Source organism: Peromyscus maniculatus, chromosome X, assembly GCF_049852395.1.
Source record: "Peromyscus maniculatus bairdii isolate BWxNUB_F1_BW_parent chromosome X, HU_Pman_BW_mat_3.1, whole genome shotgun sequence".
NCBI lineage: Eukaryota > Metazoa > Chordata > Mammalia > Rodentia > Cricetidae > Peromyscus > Peromyscus maniculatus.
In genome coordinates this window covers 24,639,158-24,656,989 of record NC_134875.1, presented here as the reverse complement: position 1 = coordinate 24,656,989, position 17,832 = coordinate 24,639,158, and the positions used below count along the sequence as shown (strand labels likewise).

General features: G+C 39.8%; 1 long non-coding RNA gene across 1 annotated transcript; it reads left to right on the top strand.

Annotated features, from left to right (window-relative positions):
* Positions 1-5,264: 5,264 nt before the first annotated feature.
* On the top strand, positions 5,265-10,824 carry LOC143271039 (uncharacterized). Its single transcript, XR_013048301.1, has 4 exons — positions 5,265-9,194; positions 9,292-9,526; positions 9,623-9,856; positions 9,947-10,824. It is a non-coding gene; the product is annotated as an uncharacterized LOC143271039 (long non-coding RNA).
* Positions 10,825-17,832: the final 7,008 nt, after the last annotated feature.

The following is a 17,832-nucleotide window of genomic DNA, read 5'->3' as shown; positions in this document are numbered from 1 at the left end:
GGATTCCTGTTGCTTTTGTTACCCATATGGATGTCCATGATTTGAACTATCATTCTTTTCTTACTACTTCTGGTAGCAGTGTTGATGCTCATGGTCTTCTAAACCACTGGACACCATGTTGATATCCATTATCTCTGTTTCTACAGGTGATTATGTTAATGTAGACTTTACTTGTTGCAAATGTATAGAATGGTAATTTCCATGACTTAAAGAACTTTTGATAAATGAGTTGGTTCACATAATTCATACTAGTACCTGCAGCCATGCTGATGTCATTGATCACTGATGCCTTTGCAAACCCTGCTGATATTAATGAATGGCGCTCCCCTGCATTTCTATTGTTTCTGTAAGCCATGTTGTTGCAGGTGTTCCTTTATATCATGGATTAACATAATGATTGCCATAAATTCTCCAGCCCATTATGGCCATATTTAGACAAGAGTTTCTTTTTGGCAATGTGTAGAATGACAATTTCCAAGATTTAACAAGCATTTATAACTAAGCAGAAATCCATAATATATCATGCCATTACAAACATGCTGATGTCATTGATCTCTGTTGCAACTTTTTACCCTGTTGATATCTATGAATGCACCTCCAATGCATTCCTATTGTTTCTGTGAGCCATGTTCATGAATGTAGTCCTTGTTACCATGAGATAACATTTTGATTGCCATGACCTCTCTGGCCCTTTATGTTCATATTGATGGAAGTGTTCTGTGTTGCCAACACGGAGAATGTAAATTTCCAAAAATTCAAATACCAACTGAACCTAAGTTGGTATCCAGAATATTTGCTGTCACCTCCAAACAATTTGAATTCTTTCATCCCTGCTCCATCTCTTAAACATGTGGATGTCCATGAGCAGACATACAATGCTATTTCTACTATTTCTGGAAGCCACAATGATGCAAGGATTCCTTCTTGCCCATGTATCTGATGTTGATGTCTATCTGTCCTTCTACTGGAAATCATGTTGATGGTATATCCATCATGAAGAAAGTTAATTTCTCTCATCTCAACTACCAAAGTAAACTGTGTGGCTATTCATTCTATATTTTACCACCTGAAATACTGTGGATATAATACATCCCTATTGCTTCTGTTATCTATGTGGATGTCCATGATTGGAGGCACAATACCATTCCTACTACTCCAGAAGCAATGTTGATGCTCATTATCTTCTTAACACTGGGTACCATATTCTTTTCTATGATCTCTCCTGCTCCAATTCACCACTTTAAGGTAAGTGTTTGTTGTTGCCAATGTATAGAATGATGATTTTCAAGATTTAACCAGCTTTTGATTCACATTATTCATGCTGCCAACTGCCACCATGCTGATGTCATTGATCACTGCTGCAATTGCAAACCCTGTTGATACTAATGAATGGAGCTCGCATGCATTCCTATTAGTTCTGTAAGCCATGTCGCTGCATGTGGTCATTTTTACCATGGGATAACAGCTTGATTGCTATGAATTCTCCATCCCCTTAACATCTTATTTATGTAAGAGTTCTATATTGCCACAATGAATAATGTAATTTTCAAGATTCGAAATGCTAACAGAAACTGGGATAATATCTTGAAAACATGATGCTACCTCCAAACAATTTGAGTACATTAATTCTAGCTGAGTCTATTATAAATGTGCATGTCCATGATTGGAACTACAATGTTATCTATTCCTATGCTTCTTGGAAGCAATGTTGATGCTCATGATATTCTTACCACTGGACACCATGCTGACTTCCCTGATTTCTCCTGCTTCAAGTGACCATGTTAAGGTAAGTGTACCTTTTTGGCAATATAGAGAATGGTAATTACAGAGATTTAATGAACCTTTGGTGATGTAGCTGATACCTGTAATTCATGCTGCCACCTGCACCCATGATGATGTCATTGACTCCTGCTGCCTCTGTTAACCTTGTTGATGTCTATGAAAGGACCTGATTAGAATTCCTAATTTTTCGCTAAGCCATGTTGATGCATTTGTTCCTTGTTACCATGTCATAACATCTTGATTGCCATGACTTCTCTGGACACTTTTGATCATATTGATGTATATGTTCTGTGTTGCCAACATAAAGAATGTAAATTTCCAAGAACAAAAATACCAACAGAAACTAAGTTGACATTTGGAATAATTGTCACATCCAACCAAGATGAATTCATTTATCCCTTTCGCAACTGTTAAACATGCAGATGTCCATGAGAAGACATACCATGCTATTCCTACTATTTCTGGAAGCTATGTTGATGCCAGGATTCTTTCTTGCCCATGGATCTGATATTGATGTCCATATGTCCTCCTACCTGAGGCCATGTTGATGCAAGTGTTCTGTCTTTTCAACAAAAAAGAATGTTAATTTCCCTGGTTTCAACTCCTATATTATACTATGTGGCTATCCATTCAACATTCTACCAGCTGAAACCTTTTGGATTTAATTGATCCCTGCTGCTTCCATTGCCCATATGGATGTCCATTATTGGAACGATAATGCTTTTCCTACTACATCTGGTAGCAGTGTTGATGCTCAATGTCCTGTAAACCACTGGACACCATGTCAATTTTCGTGATATCTGTTGCTACAGGTGATGATGTTAATGTAAGTGCTATTTGTTGCCAATGTATAGAATGAAAATTTCCAAGATTTAACCAAATTTTGTTAACTAGTTGATACACATAATTCATGCTGCAACCTGCAGTCATGCTGATGTCATTGATCACTGCTGCCTTTGCAAACTCCAGTGATATTAATGAATGGAGCTCCCCTTCATTCCTATTGGTTCTGTAAGCCTTGTTGATGCAGGTGGTCCTTTATACCATGAGTTAGTATCTTGATTGCCATAAATTCTCAAGCCCCTTATGGCCATATTAAGCAAGGGTTTCTGTTTGGCAATGTGTAGAATGGTAATCTTCAAGATTTAATATGAATTGGCAACTAAGCAGATATCACTAATTCATGCTAACACCTTATACCATGCTGATGTCATTGACACCCGTTTCCACTGTTAACAATGTTGCTGTCTATAAATGTACCTCCAGTGTCTTCCTATTAGTTCTGTAAGCCATGTTGATGCATGTATTAATTATTACAAGATAACACCTTGATTGCTTGAATTCTCCATCCCCTTATCACCATATTGATGGAAGTGTTCTGTGTTGCCCATACGAAGAATGTAATATCCAAGAGTTGAAATACTAACAGAAACTAAGTTAATATCCTGAATACATGCTGCTACCTCCAAACAAGTTGAGGTCTTTAAACTCAGATGAGTCTCTTAAACATATGAATGTCCATGATTGGAACTACAATGCTATTCCTACTCCTTCTGGAAGCAATGTTGATGAATATGAAGAATGTAATTTTCAAGATTGAAACACCAATAGAAACTACGATAGTATCCTAAAGACATGCTGCTACCTCCAAATAAGTTGAGGCCTTTAATCCCAGCTGAGTCTCTTAAACATGTGCATGTCCATGATTGGAACTACAATGCTATTCCTACTACTTCTGGAAGCAATGTTAATGCTCATGATCTTCTAAAAACTGGACACCATGGTGACTTCCAAGATCTCTCCTGATATAAGTGACTGTATTAAGGTAAGTGTACATTTATGGCAATATATACAATGATAATTTCCATGATTTAATGAACTTTTGTTACCTAGGCTGATATCTGTATTTCATGCTGCCACCTGTACCCATGCTGATGTCTTTGACTGCTGCTGCCTCTGTTAACCTTGTTGATGTCTATGAAAGGGCCTGACAGGAATTCCTATTGTTTGTGTAAGCCATGTTGATGCATATGTTCCTTGTTACCGAGGGATTGCATCTTGATTGCCATGACCTCTCTGGCCCTATATGACCATATTAATGTAAGTGTTTTGTATTGCCAACATAAAGAATGTAAATTCCGAAAAACAAAAATACCAACAGAATCTAAGTTGATATCCGGAATACTTGCTGTAACCTCCAAACAATTTGAATTCATTCATCCTTGCTGCATCTTTTAAGCATGTGAATATCTATGAGCAGATATATCATGCTATTCCTACTATTTCTGGAAGTCACATTGATGCCAGGGTTTTCCCTTGCCCATGGATCTGATATTGATGTCTGTTTGTCCTACTACCTGAGACCATATTGATGCAAGAGATCTGTCTTTCCAACATGAAGAATATTAATTTCCCTGATCTCAACTACCATAGTAAACTATGTGGCTATCCATTCTTCATGCTGCCACATGATACCTTGTCCATTTACGTGATTCCTGCTGCTTCCATTACCCATATGGATAACCATGATTGGAACTATAATGCTTTTCCTACTACTTCCGGTAGTAGTGTTGATGCTCATGTTCTAATAAACCAACGGACACCATGGTAATTTCCATGATTTAACCAAGTTTGGTAACTGAGTTGGTACACATAATTCATACTACCACCTGCAGCCATGCTGATGTCATTGATCACTGATGCCTTTGCAAACCCTGCTGATATTAATGAATGGAGCTCCCATGCATTCCTATTGTTTCTGTAAGCCATGTTGATGCAGGTCTTCCTTTATAACATGGGTTAACATCTTGATTGCCTAAATTCTCTACCCCATTATGGCCATAATAGGCTAGGGTTCCTTTTTGGCAATGTGTAGAATGGTAATTTCCAAGATTTAACCAACTTTTGGTAACTAAGTTATTCATGCTGCCACCTGCATCCATGCTGATGTCATTGATCACTACTGCTTTTGCAAACCCTGCTGATATTAATGAATGGAGCACCCCTGCAATCCTATTGGTTTTATAAGCCATGTTTATGCAGATGGTCCTTTATTTCATGGGTTAACATTATCTTTGCCGTAAATTCACCAGCCCCTTATGGCCATATTAAGGCATGTGTTCCTTTTTGACATTGTGTAAAATGGTAATTTCCAAGTTTTAACAAGCATCAGCAACTAAGCAGATATCCATAATTCATGCTGCAACCTCCAAACATGCTGATGTCATTGATCCCTGTTGCCAATGTTAACCCTTTTGTTGTCTATGAATGTACATCCAATGCATTCCTGTTGGTTCTGTGAGCCATGTTGATGCATGTGGTCCTTATTACCATGGGATAACACCTCCATTGCTTTCAATTCTCCATCCCCTTATCACCTTATTTGTGTAAGTATTCTGTGTTTCATATATAATGAATGTAATTTCCAAGAATTGATCTACTAACAGAAACTAAGTTAATATCCTGAATACATGATGTTACCTCCAAACAAGTTGAGGTCTTAAAATCCAGCTGAGTCTCTTAAACATGTGCATATCCATGGTTGGAAGGGCAATGCTATTCCTACTCCTTCCGGGAGCAATGTTGATGCTCATGACCTTACCACTGGACACCAGGTTGATTTCCATAATCTCTCCTGCTACAAGTTATTATGTAAGGTAAGTGTTCCTTTTTGGCAATATATAGAATGGTAATTCCCAAAATTTAATGAACCTTTGTTAACTTAGCTGATATCTGTTATTCATGCTGCGTCCTGCACCCATGCTGATGTCATTGACCTCTTCTTCCTCTTTTATCTTAATAATATTTATGAAACTACCTGTCTTAGTTCGCTATTGTTTTGTAAGCCATGTTGATGCATGTGGTCCCTGTTACCATGGGATAACAACTTGATTGCCATTACCTCTCTGGCTAGTTATGACCATAATAATGAAAATGTTCTGTGTTGCCATCATAAAGAATGTAAATTTCTAAGAACAAAAATACCAACTGAAACTAAGTTGATATCTGGAATACTTGCAGTCACCTCCAAACAATTTGAATTCATTCATCCCTACTGAATCCTTTAAACATTAATGTCTGTGACCAGACATATCATGCTTTTCCTACTATTTCTAGAAGCATATTGATGCCAGGGTTCTTTTCTGGTCCATGGATCTGATGTTGATGTCCATCAGTCCGGATACTTGAGACCATGTTCTGTCTTTCCATCAAGAAGAAAGTTAATTTTCCTGCTCTCAACTACCAAAGTAAATTATGTGGCTGTCCTTTCAACATGCTGCCACTTGTACCTTGTGGATTTACTTGATCCCTGCCACTTCTTTTATACATATGGATATCCATTTTTAGATCTATAATGCTTTTCCTACTTCTTCTGGTAGCAGTGTTGAGGCTCATGCTATTGTAAACAACTTGACACCATGTTGGTTTCCATGACCTCTGCTTATACAGGTAATTATGTTAATATAGTGTTCCCTATTGCCAATGTATAGAATGGTAATTTCCAAGATTTAACCAACTTTTGGTAACTAGTTGATCACATTATTCATGCTGTCACCTGCAGCCATGCTGATGTTATTGATCACTGATGCCTTTGCAAACCCTGTTGATATTAATGAATGGAGCTCCCCTGTATTACTATTGGTTTTGTAAACCACGTTGTTGCAGGTGGTCTTTTTTACCATGGGCTAACATCTTGATTGCCATAAATTCTCTAGTCCCTTATGACCATATTAATGCAAGTGTTCCTTTTTGGCAATGTGTAGAATGGTAATTTCCATGTTATATCAAGCATTGGTAAATAAACAAATATCCATATTTCATGCTGCCACATCCTACCATGGTGACCTCATTGATCCCTTTTGCCACTGTTAACCCTGTTGATGTCTATGAATGCACCTGTAATGCATTTGTTGTTTCTGTAAGCCATGTTGATGCATGTCTTTATTACCATGGGAAAACACCTTGATTGCTTTCAATTCTCCATCACCTTATCACCTTATTTATGTAAGTGTTCCTTTACCCATATGAAGAATGTAATTTCTAAGAAACGATATACTAACAGAAACTAAGTTAATATCCTGAATACATGCTGCTACGTCCAAACAATTTGAGGTCTTTAATCTCAGCCTAGTCTCTTAATTATGTTCATGTCCATGATTCCAACTATAATGCTATTCCTACTCCTTCTGGAATCAAAGTTGATGCTCGTGTTCTTCCTACCACTGTGATCTTTCCTCCTACAAGTTACCATGCTAATGTAAGTGTTAGTTTGGGCAACATATTGAATGGTCATTGCTAAAATTTAAGGAACCTTTGTTACTTAGCTGGTGTCTGTAATTCATGTTTACACCTGCACTCGTGCTGATGTCATTGACACCTGCTGCCTCTGTTTACCTTGTTGAAGTCTATGAAAGGACCTGCCAGGCATTCCTTTGGTTCTGTATGCCATGTTGATGCATGTGGTCCTTGTTTTAATGGGATAACATCTTGATTGCCATGACCTCTCTGGCCCCTTATGGCCATATTAACGTAAGTGTACAATTTGCCAACATGAGGAATGTAAATTTTCATGATCTGAAATACCAACTGAAGGTAAGTTGATATCCAGAATTCTTGCTGCTACCTCCATTTATCCCTGCTGCATCTGGTAAACATGTGGATGTCTACGATCCATTGTCTTATGGAATGTCTGGCATTACTAAAAGCCATGTGGATGCCTGTGGTCCTTCTTGCCAGTATATTCCATATAGATTTCCTTGAACTCTTGCCACCTGTGACAATGTTAATGTTAAGTGTTCTGTGTTCTCAATGTGAAGAACATTAATTTCCAAGAATTTAACCACCAACTGAAACTATGTTGATATACAGAATACATGGTGCCACCTCCAAACATGTTGAAGTCATTGATCCCTTCTGCCTCTGTTGGACATATTGGTGTTTATGATTCTAATTGTGATATTCCTAGTACATTTTAAATCCATGATGATGCCCATCATATTTGTACCAGTGGATACCATATTGTTTTTTGTGATCTCTCCTGCTGTCTTTACCTTGTTAAATTAAATATTCTCTCAACAACATGAAGAATATTAAGTTCCAAGATTTAACCATTGAAATGTTAAGTTCCAATATTTCACTAATCTTGGAAACTAATTTTATATCTATAATTCTTGGTGTCATCTGAATCAATGGTCATTTTATTGATCCCTCTTGTCTCTGTTAACCATGTTGATGCCTATGATTAGAACTTCCATGCTATTCGTATTCCTTCTGTAAGCCATGTTGATTCCCCTGCTCCTTGTTATCTCTAGATAACGTCTTGATATTGGTGACCTGTGTGGTCAATTATGACCATATTAAGATAAATTTTCTTTTATTCCAACATGAACAAGGTAATTTTCCAAGAATTCACCTACCATCTAAGTTAATATCCATAGTTCATGCTGCTGTCAATAAACATGTTGATGCCATTTTTTCCTGCTCCCTCTTAATGGTTTTGATGTCCATGGTCAGACATTCCATGGTATTCCTACTATTTCTGGGAGGCATGTTAGTTCCTGTGGTTCTCCTTGCTTCTCAATATGAAGTTTATATCTATCTTTCCTGCCATTGTTTTGTGAATGAGAAAAATGTTAATTTTCAAGATTTAATGTGCAGTCTGAAAAAAAGTTGATATCTATGATTCATGCTGCCACATGCAACCATGTTGATGTCAATGATCCTACTCTGTTAATCAAATTGGTGTCTAACATAGGACATCATGCTATTCCTGCTTCTTCTGGAAGCCATGTAGATGCCTGTGGTCCTTCTTAACCACTACATACATTGTTGATGTCCAATAACTCTCCTGCCCCTTGTGACTGCATTAAAATATTGTTCTGTGTTAACAACATGCAGAATGTTAATTTGCAAGATTTAACCCACCATCCAAATGTAAGATGAAATCCATAATTCATGATGCCACCTGAAACCATGCTGATGCCATTGATCCCATGTGCCTCTGTTAACCAAATTGATGTCCATTATTAAATGACATACCATGCTCTTCCTACTATTTCTGGAAGGCTTGTTGATGCTTGTGGTCTTGTAGATATGACATTGATGTCCTTATCCATGGAGATATTCTTCTACCAGAGACCCTATTGATTCACGAGTTCTGTGCTGCCAACGTGATGAATGTTAATTGCCATGATCTCAGCTACCATCTGAAACTGGTGATATTTACATGCTACCATCTGCAACCTTTTTGATGATATGGATACCTGCTGTTCTCTTTATCATGTTCATGAGCTTTCCTATGCTATTCCTATTGGTTTGAAGTCCATCTTGATTCCTTAAGTTACGTTTTGCTCCTGGATAAGGTGTTGATGTTGATGTCCATGTTCTGTTCTGCCACCTGAGACCACATTGAGGTAAGTATTCTGTGCTGCCCACATGAATAATGTTGATTTCCTTGATCCCACATGCCATGCAGAACTAATTTAATACTCCTGATGCATGCCACTGCAGAAAATCATGTTGATGTCACTGTTCTTTGCTGCATCTTCTAACCATGTTGATGTTCATCATCCAACCTACTGTCCAAACTTTGTTGATGTTACTGATCTATGTTGTAGCTGTCAACCATGTTGAGGTTACTGAACTTTGCTACCAGATGTAACCATATTGATGTCTGCAGTGTACAGTGTCATCAGAAACAGTGTTGAAGTCATTCATCCATACTGCTTCCTTAGACCCAGTTCAAGTAAGTTTCCTGTGTCCCTCATGTGCACAATATTGATTTCCATGATCTGTCTGCCACCTGAAACTAAGTTGATATCCATGATCTATACTGATACAGCCAATCATGTTGATGTGAGTGATTCTCGCTGCCTCTCTTAACCTTGCTGATGTCCATGATTCGACCTGTCATCTGAAACTTTGTTGATGTCACTGATCTTTGCTGTTGCTGTCAATCAGGTTTATGCTACTGAAACTTCCTACCACTTGTAACCATACTGCTGTCTCTAGTCTGGTATAATCTGTGACAATTCTGAAATCTATGGTATATACTACCACCTGAGACCCACTTCAGGTAAGTGTCCTGTGTTGGCACTGTATACAATGTTGAATTCTGTGATTGTCTGCCACCTGAATCTAAGTTGATGTTTATGATCTGCCACAGGAAACCAACCATGTTGATGTCACTGATCTTTGTTCCCTGTTTTGACCAAGTGGATGTCCATTATCTGACTTAACATCTGAAATTATGTTGATGTCACTCATTCATGTTGCCGCTGATAACCATGTTTATGGCCATAATCTTCGTTGGAATCTTAGATATTGTGAATGTCCATTGTCCATGTTGCCACCTGAGTCCATGATGATGACCATGATGATTTTAGTCTGTTCTGCTCTCAGCCATAATGTCGATGTCACTGATTGGTGTTGCTACTGGGGACTAGGTCAATATGAATGATCTAAGCTGCCAACAGAAACTATTTTGATATCATTAAGCCATCCTTGTACTGGAGACCACGTTGAAATCTTTGTCCTTGATGCCACCCAAAACTATGTTTATGTTCATGCTCTGGGCTGCATGCTGAAGAACAGTTGGATATCCATGACCCAGCTGCTGATGGAGACTGTGTTGATGTCTGTGGTCAGTATTGCCACAAGAAAGCATCCTGATAGTGATCTGTGATGCCTCCCTCATACACGTTATGTTGTTGATCTATGTTGATGTCCTGGACCAGATGAATGGCAGTTATCCAACTGTCAGCAGAAATCTTGTAGAACATGATCTGTGCTGCTCCTGGAAACCCTGTAGAAGTCTATGATTCATTCTGCTGCTGGAAACCATGTGGAAGTCCTTGATCTCTAGTGCCACTGCTTTCTATGGGCAAATAACTTCTTTTGCAGTAGTATCAATGACTGTAGAATCTTAACTGAAATTCAGACAGACATTGAAGGCTTCTGTGACACCATCACACCCCAAAAAGAAATCTAGACAGGATCTTATTGGAGAGATCTTGAAAGTTGTAATAAAAATACTTAACTGTAGGTCTTCACAGTTGATGGCTTCAGGTAGGGGTTGGGAAAGAACTCCTTTTTAGAGGGCTGGCTACTGCAAGTTTGCCCATGCTCCAATGAGTATAAGGAGAACACCAATTGAACTTGTTATATTGTATTTTTTCTATTCTGGGGGAGGATGCCACAAGGGTGAGAGGGTGGACCTTGGAGGAATGGGAATCAAGTGTGATTGAGGTATGATTTATGATATTCTCAAATGATTAATAAAATATTAGGTTGGGAAAATAAAAAAGTGTGAAATAGTATGTGTTTTAAAATTGGCCTACAGCTGATTGCTTATTTTAACTATATGACTTGAACCATAGCCTAACTATCATAGCCATTTTTCTGGGGATGTAAAGAGACACCATGTTCAAAGCGACTATTACAAGAGAAAGCATTTAATCTGGGGCTTCTTTTCAGTGTCAGAGGTTAAGGCCATTATCATCATGGCGGGAAACACGGTGGCATGCCAGCAGACTCTGGAGCAGTAGTTGAAAATTATATCCTGATCCATAGGCAGAGAGAAAAAAAGACTTTGAACTTGGCATGGGCTTTTGAACCCTCACTGCCCACTCCCAGTGACACATTTCCTCCTACAAGGCCCCACTTCCTAATTCAAGCATACAAGTATATGAGCCTATGGAGGCTGTTCTTATTCAAAGCACCAAATTATCTGAGAGTAATTTTTAAAATGTGTCTTATACTTTCAAGAGCTTATACATTTAGACAATATATTTTTATTTTATCCATTGACCATTTCTTTTCTTCAACTCCCTGTAGAGGTCCCAGTCTGTCATCTTCTCAACTTCATGCATTCTCTTTTTTTTATTAATAACCCTCTGAGTCCACTTAGTGTTGCCCATGTGTCCATGTGTCTGAGTCCACCTACTGGAGCATGGACAACCTAACAGAGGCTATTTCTCCAAAAGGAGTGACTTTCCCTTTCTCAGAAGCCATCAGTTACTCATAGCCCCTCCAGTGGTGTGCCATCCTTCTCAATTCATGTCAGAACTTTGAAGAGTTTGATCTTGAGTAGGTAGACAAAGTGCCTCTGTGGTGGGTTATGAATCTCTTTTGTATGTATTCAAGAGTTCTGAATATAGTTTATATGGCAGTTCTGTTTTTATATTTTTGAGAAACCTTCACATTGATTTCCACAGCAGCTACACCAGGTTGCACTCCCACAACATGTAAATATTCCCCTTTCATTACATCCACACCTTGATCGATCTATCTATCTATCTATCTATCTATCTATCTATCTATCTATCTATCTAAATAAATAAATAAATAAATAAATAAATTCTGAGTGAGGTAAGATGAAATCTCAAAATTTATTTTTATGCATCTTAAATAATATATTTTTATATTTATATTAGTTTACTTTAAATAATATATAATTACTTCACTTCACCCTCCCTTCTCTTCCAATACCCCACATCCTCTCTAATTGATGGTATCTTTTTCTTTATTATTGTTACATATAAATGTGCATGTATTTATAATTATAACCTGATGAGTCAATTTTTTTTAATCTCATGGCTGACCACTTTGTACTGAGTAATCATTTAGGGGGTCTCATTTCTTGACATGTAAATCTTCCTTCTCTCAGCAGTCATTAGTTGCCTATAGTTCTTTTCTAGGGGGGAACCCTGTTCTATTTCCCTCTTACCATCATGCCCAGGGCTTATTTAAGCATCAGTACTGTTGTAATATCATGGGTATAGCTTCCTTTTCATTTTTTTTTTTTTTGCTTCAAAGTGTATGGCCATGGAAGGCTTCTTGCTATCTCTTCTTATAGCTTAAATTAGTCCATTTCCATGTGGAACTAGGCGAACTCTCCTCCACTGCTGGTGGGAATGCAAGCTTGTACAACCACTTTGGACATCAATATGGCGCTTTCTTAGAAAATTGGGAATCAATCTCCCCCAAGATCCAGCTATACCACTCCTGGGCATATACCAAAGAAATGCTCAATCATACCACAAGAGCACTTGCTCAGCTATGTTCATATCAGCATTGTTTGTAATAGCCAAAACCTGGAAACAACCTAGATGCCCTTCAACTGAAGAATGGATAAATAAATTGTGGCACATATACACAATGGAATACCACTCAGCAGAGAAAAACAATGACATCATACGGTTTGCAGGCAAATGGATGGATCTAGAAAAATCATCCTGAGTGAGGTAACCCAGACTCAGAAAGACAAATATGGTATGTACTCACTCATAGGAAGATGCTAGATGTGGAACAAGGATGACTGGACTGCTACTCACATCACCAGTGAAGCTACCTGAAAAACAGTACCCCAAAGAAAGACACGGAGAAATGGACGAGATCTACATGAACAGCCTGGTCATGAGTGGGAACAATGAAGGGCCACAGTCGAGGGAAAGAGAGTGGGAGATCCTAGCTGGATCAAGAAAAGAGAGGGAGAACAAGGAATAGGAGTTCATGGTAAATGAAGACCACATGAGAGGGGGAGGAAGCAGAGAGCTACGGAGGCCCATGGAGATCCACAAAGATACCCCTGCAAAAGACTGCTGGCAATGGTCGAGAGACAGCAGGAACTGACCTACTCTGGTGATGGGATGGCCAGACACCCTGATAGTTGTGCCATAAACCCCATCCAAGGACTGAGGAATCTGGATGCAGACATCCACGGCTGGGCCCCTGGTGGAGCACTGGGAGTCTAATTAGTGGGAAAGAAGAGGGTTTATATGAGCGAGAATTGTTGAAGCCAAGGTTGGATAAAGCACAGGGACAAATAACCAAATGAATGGAAGCACAGGATCTATGAACCAAAGGCTGAGGGGCCCCCAACTGGATCAGGCCCCCTGAATGCGTGAGACAGTCATTTGGCTTGATCTGTTTGGGAGGCAGCTGTGCATTGGTGCCGGGTCCTGGGCTCGTTGCATGAGTTGGATGTTTGAATCCTGGGACTTATGCAGGGACACTTGGCTCGGTCTGGGAGGAGGGGACTGGACCTGCCTGGACTGAGTCTACCAGGTCGACCCCGGTCCTCGGGGGAGACCTTGATCTGGAGGAGGTGGGAATGGGGGGTGGGCTGGGGGGAGGGGTGGGCGAGAGGGGGAGAACAGGGGATTCTGTGGCTATTATGTTGAACTGAATGGAGTTGTAAAATTAGAAAAAAAAAATTAGTCCATTTCCACAAATCTATGCCCTGCCATTTGGCTCGTGGCTTACTGTCACTTTCACATGCTGCTTGTCCTGGCGGGTGGCTGGCAGTTTGTCCTTCTGCCTTCCTGTTCTGTTATTTCTCCTCTCTGTTAGTCCTGCCTATACTTCCTGCATAGTCACGACCAATCAGGTTTTATTTGTTTATTTATTTGTTTGTTTGTTTGTTTGTTTGTTTTAAAGAGGAAGCCGAGAGGTCAGTGCTCAGAGCTAAAATCTTACCCTTCCTCCTGTGAGCTCCTAGCTTCCCGAAAGAGACCTATTTCCTGTATGTAAGTCTTTTCATAGTCTTTTGTTCTGTCTTCACATTGGTTGTAAACCCAAACACATGACTGCCTCGTCACTGTCTGTTGTACAGCCCCCCAGGTCTTAAAGGCATATGTCTCCAATGCTGGCTGTATCCCTGAACACACAGAGATCTACCTAGCTCTTCTACCAAGTGCTGGGATTAAAGGCGTGTGTCACCACCACTACCACACTCTTGCTATTGCTCTAATAACTCTGACCCCCGGGCAACTTTATTTATTAACATACAATCAAAATCACATTTCAGTACAATTAGAATACCACCATATTTCCCCTTTTCTATTTTAATAAAAAGAAAAAAAGCAAAAGGTTATAACTAACATAAGAAAAACTATATACAAAAGTACAATAACTATATACAATATATACAAGTAATAAACACCTAAACAATGTCTAGTCCATTTGTATTGGACAAATCAGAGAAAATAATTCCATTATCTATCCTATTTTGGTAAGTCAAAAATGTATCTTATTCACTTTCTATCCTAATTAATTTACAACTATAACTAACTAATCTTCAACTATAACTAACTAATCTTCAATTCCCTCAGAGTTCCAAGAAGGAACTTGTAGTCATATTAGATATGTTTTAAACATTGAGCAGATATATTTTAGACAGGTCATCTTCAAACCCTTCAGAGATCTACAGAATGTGGCATTTAAAATGTTTTAGTAACTTAGAATTTTTTCTTTTTTGAGACATGTCGGCACCTGGCAGTACCAATCTACTTCAGAGAAAATATGGGCATTGAAGAAATTGCATATGGAGTTAATTTCATTGTGGCAAAAGTTGGCCACTGGACAACAAAGTATCCTCGAATCAATAGGACAAAATGGACAGGCAGAACACGAAACAAAGGACTACTGATTCTTGCCAAAACAAGTGTGTTTATGGCTTTATCAAAAGGCATCTTCTGAGGCCAGGACAATGTGGCCCCATCCCTGAAGTGGCCTTCGCAATCTGGAAAAGGTACAGTGCCCGTTTTTGCGAAGGCAGCTTAACAGGCAGAGGGCGGATGGCTTCTGTTGTGCAATGGAACAGCAGCTGAAAGCTCACGCCTCTCTATAGTAGACTGGCATTTAATAGAGGGATGTGGAGAAGAAGGGGATGCTGAGATGAAGACATATATACACAGCCAAGAAGAATGCACAGCTGAATTCAAAAACTGTCAACAATTTCGAGAATTTAAAATACTGAATCATGACATACTAGTGGAATTCAGGTGTTTCTGGTACATGGACTGCTCTCACCCAATGTGAGGTTGAACTGTGGACCTTGTATATATCCTACTTCACAAATGAGTCTGTCAGATACGCTAAGCCTATAGGCTGTAGATGATGTGACAACACTGTGGAGAAACCTCAGGTGACTGTCCAGGCAGATGGCTGTTTCTGTCAACTCACATTTTTTTTGGAAGTTGCTTGCATGCACTTCCTGTTTTTATTTTTGTTAGGTAATATTATTTCCTTTTCATTTTTTTTTGTTTTTTTTTATTATTATTATTATTATTTTACAACACCATTCAGTTCAACATAATAGCCACAGAATCCCCTGCTATCCCCCTCTCGCCCACCCCCCCCCAGCCCACCCCCCATTCCCACCTCCTCCGGATCAAGGTCTCCCCCGAGGACCGGGGTTGACCTGGTAGACTCAGTCCAGGCAGGTCCATTCCCCCCTCCCAGACCGAGCCAAGTGTCCCTGCATAAGTCCCAGGATTCAAACAGCCAACTCATGCAATGAGCCCAGGACCTGGCAACAATGCACAGCTGCCTCCCAAACAGATCAAGCCAAATGACTGTCTCACCCGTTCAGGGGGCCTGATCCAATTGGGGGCCCCTCAGCCTTTGGTTCATAGATCCTGTGCTTCCATTCATTTGGTTATTTGTCCCGGTGCTTTATCCAACCTTGGCATCAACAATTCTCGCTCATATAAACCCTCTTCTTACTCACTAATTAGACTCCCAGTGCTCCACCAGGGGCCCAGCCGTGGATGTCTGCCTTCAGATTCCTCAGTCCTTGGATGGGGTTTATGGCACCACTATCTGGGTGTCTGGCCATCCCATCACCAGAGTAGGTCAGTTCCTGCCGTCTCGCGACCATTGCCAGCAGTCTTTTGAGGGGGTAAATTTGTGGATCTCCGTGGGCCTCCCTAGCTCTCTGCTTCCTCCCCTTCTCACCTTCTCATGTGGTCTTCATTTACCATGGTCTCCTATTCTTTGTTCTCCCTCTCTTTTCTTGATCCAGCTAGGATCTCCCACTCTTTCCCTCGACTGTCGCCCTTCATTGTTCCCACTCATGACCAGGCTATTCATGTAGATCTCATCCATTTCTCCGTGTCTTTTTTTGGGGTCCCGTTTTCCAGGTAGCCTCACTGGTGATGTGAGTAGCAGTCTAGTCATCCTTGTTCCATATCTAGCATCTTCCTATGAGTGAGTACATACCATATTTGTCTTTCTGAGTCTGGGTTACCTCACTCAGGATGATTTTTTCTAGATCCATCCATTTGCCTGCAAACCGTGTGATGTCGTTGTTTTTCTCTGCTGAGTAGTATTCCATTGTGTATATGTGCCACAATTTATTTATCCATTCTTCAGTTGAAGGGCATCTAGGTTGTTTCCAGGTTTTGGCTATTACAAACAATGCTGATATGAACATAGCTGAGCAAGTGCTCTTGTGGTATGATTGAGCATTTCTTGGGTATATGCCCAGGAGTGGTATAGCTGGATCTTGGGGGAGATTGATTCCCAATTTTCTAAGAAAGCGCCATATTGATTTCCAAAGTGGTTGTACAAGCTTGCATTCCCACCAGCAGTGGAGGAGAGTTCCCCTAGTTCCACATCCTCTCCAGCATAAAGTGTCTTCAGTGTTTTTGATCTTAGCCACTCTGACAGGCGTAAGGTGGTTTCTCAGAGTTGTCTTGATTTGCATTTCCCTGATGATTAGGGAAGTTGAGCAATTCCTTAAATGTCTTTCAGCCATTTGGGATTCCTCTGTTGAGAATTCTCTGTTTAGTTCTAAAGCCCATTTCTCAATTGGACTGTTGGTCGTTTTGATGTCTAATTTCTTGAGTTCCTTACATATTCTGGATATCAGTCCTCTGTCAGATGTGGGGTTGGTGAAGATCTTTTCCCATTCTGTAGGCTGTCGCTTTGCCTTGTTGACCGTATCCTTTGCTCTACAAAAGCTTCTCAGTTTCAAGAGGTCCCATTGATTGATTGTTTGTCTCAGTGTCTGCGCTACTGGTGTTATATTTAGGAAGTGATCTCCTATGCCAAGGCGTTCAAGACTATTTCCTACTTTCTCTTCTAGCAGGTTCAGAGTAGCTAGATTTATGTTGAGGTCTTTGATCCACTTGGACTTAAGTTTTGTGCACGGTGACAGATATGGATCTATTTGCAGCCTTCTACACGCTGATATCCAGTTATGCCAGCACCATTTGTTGAAGATGCTTTCTTTTTTCCATTGTACACTTTTGGCTTCTTTGTCAA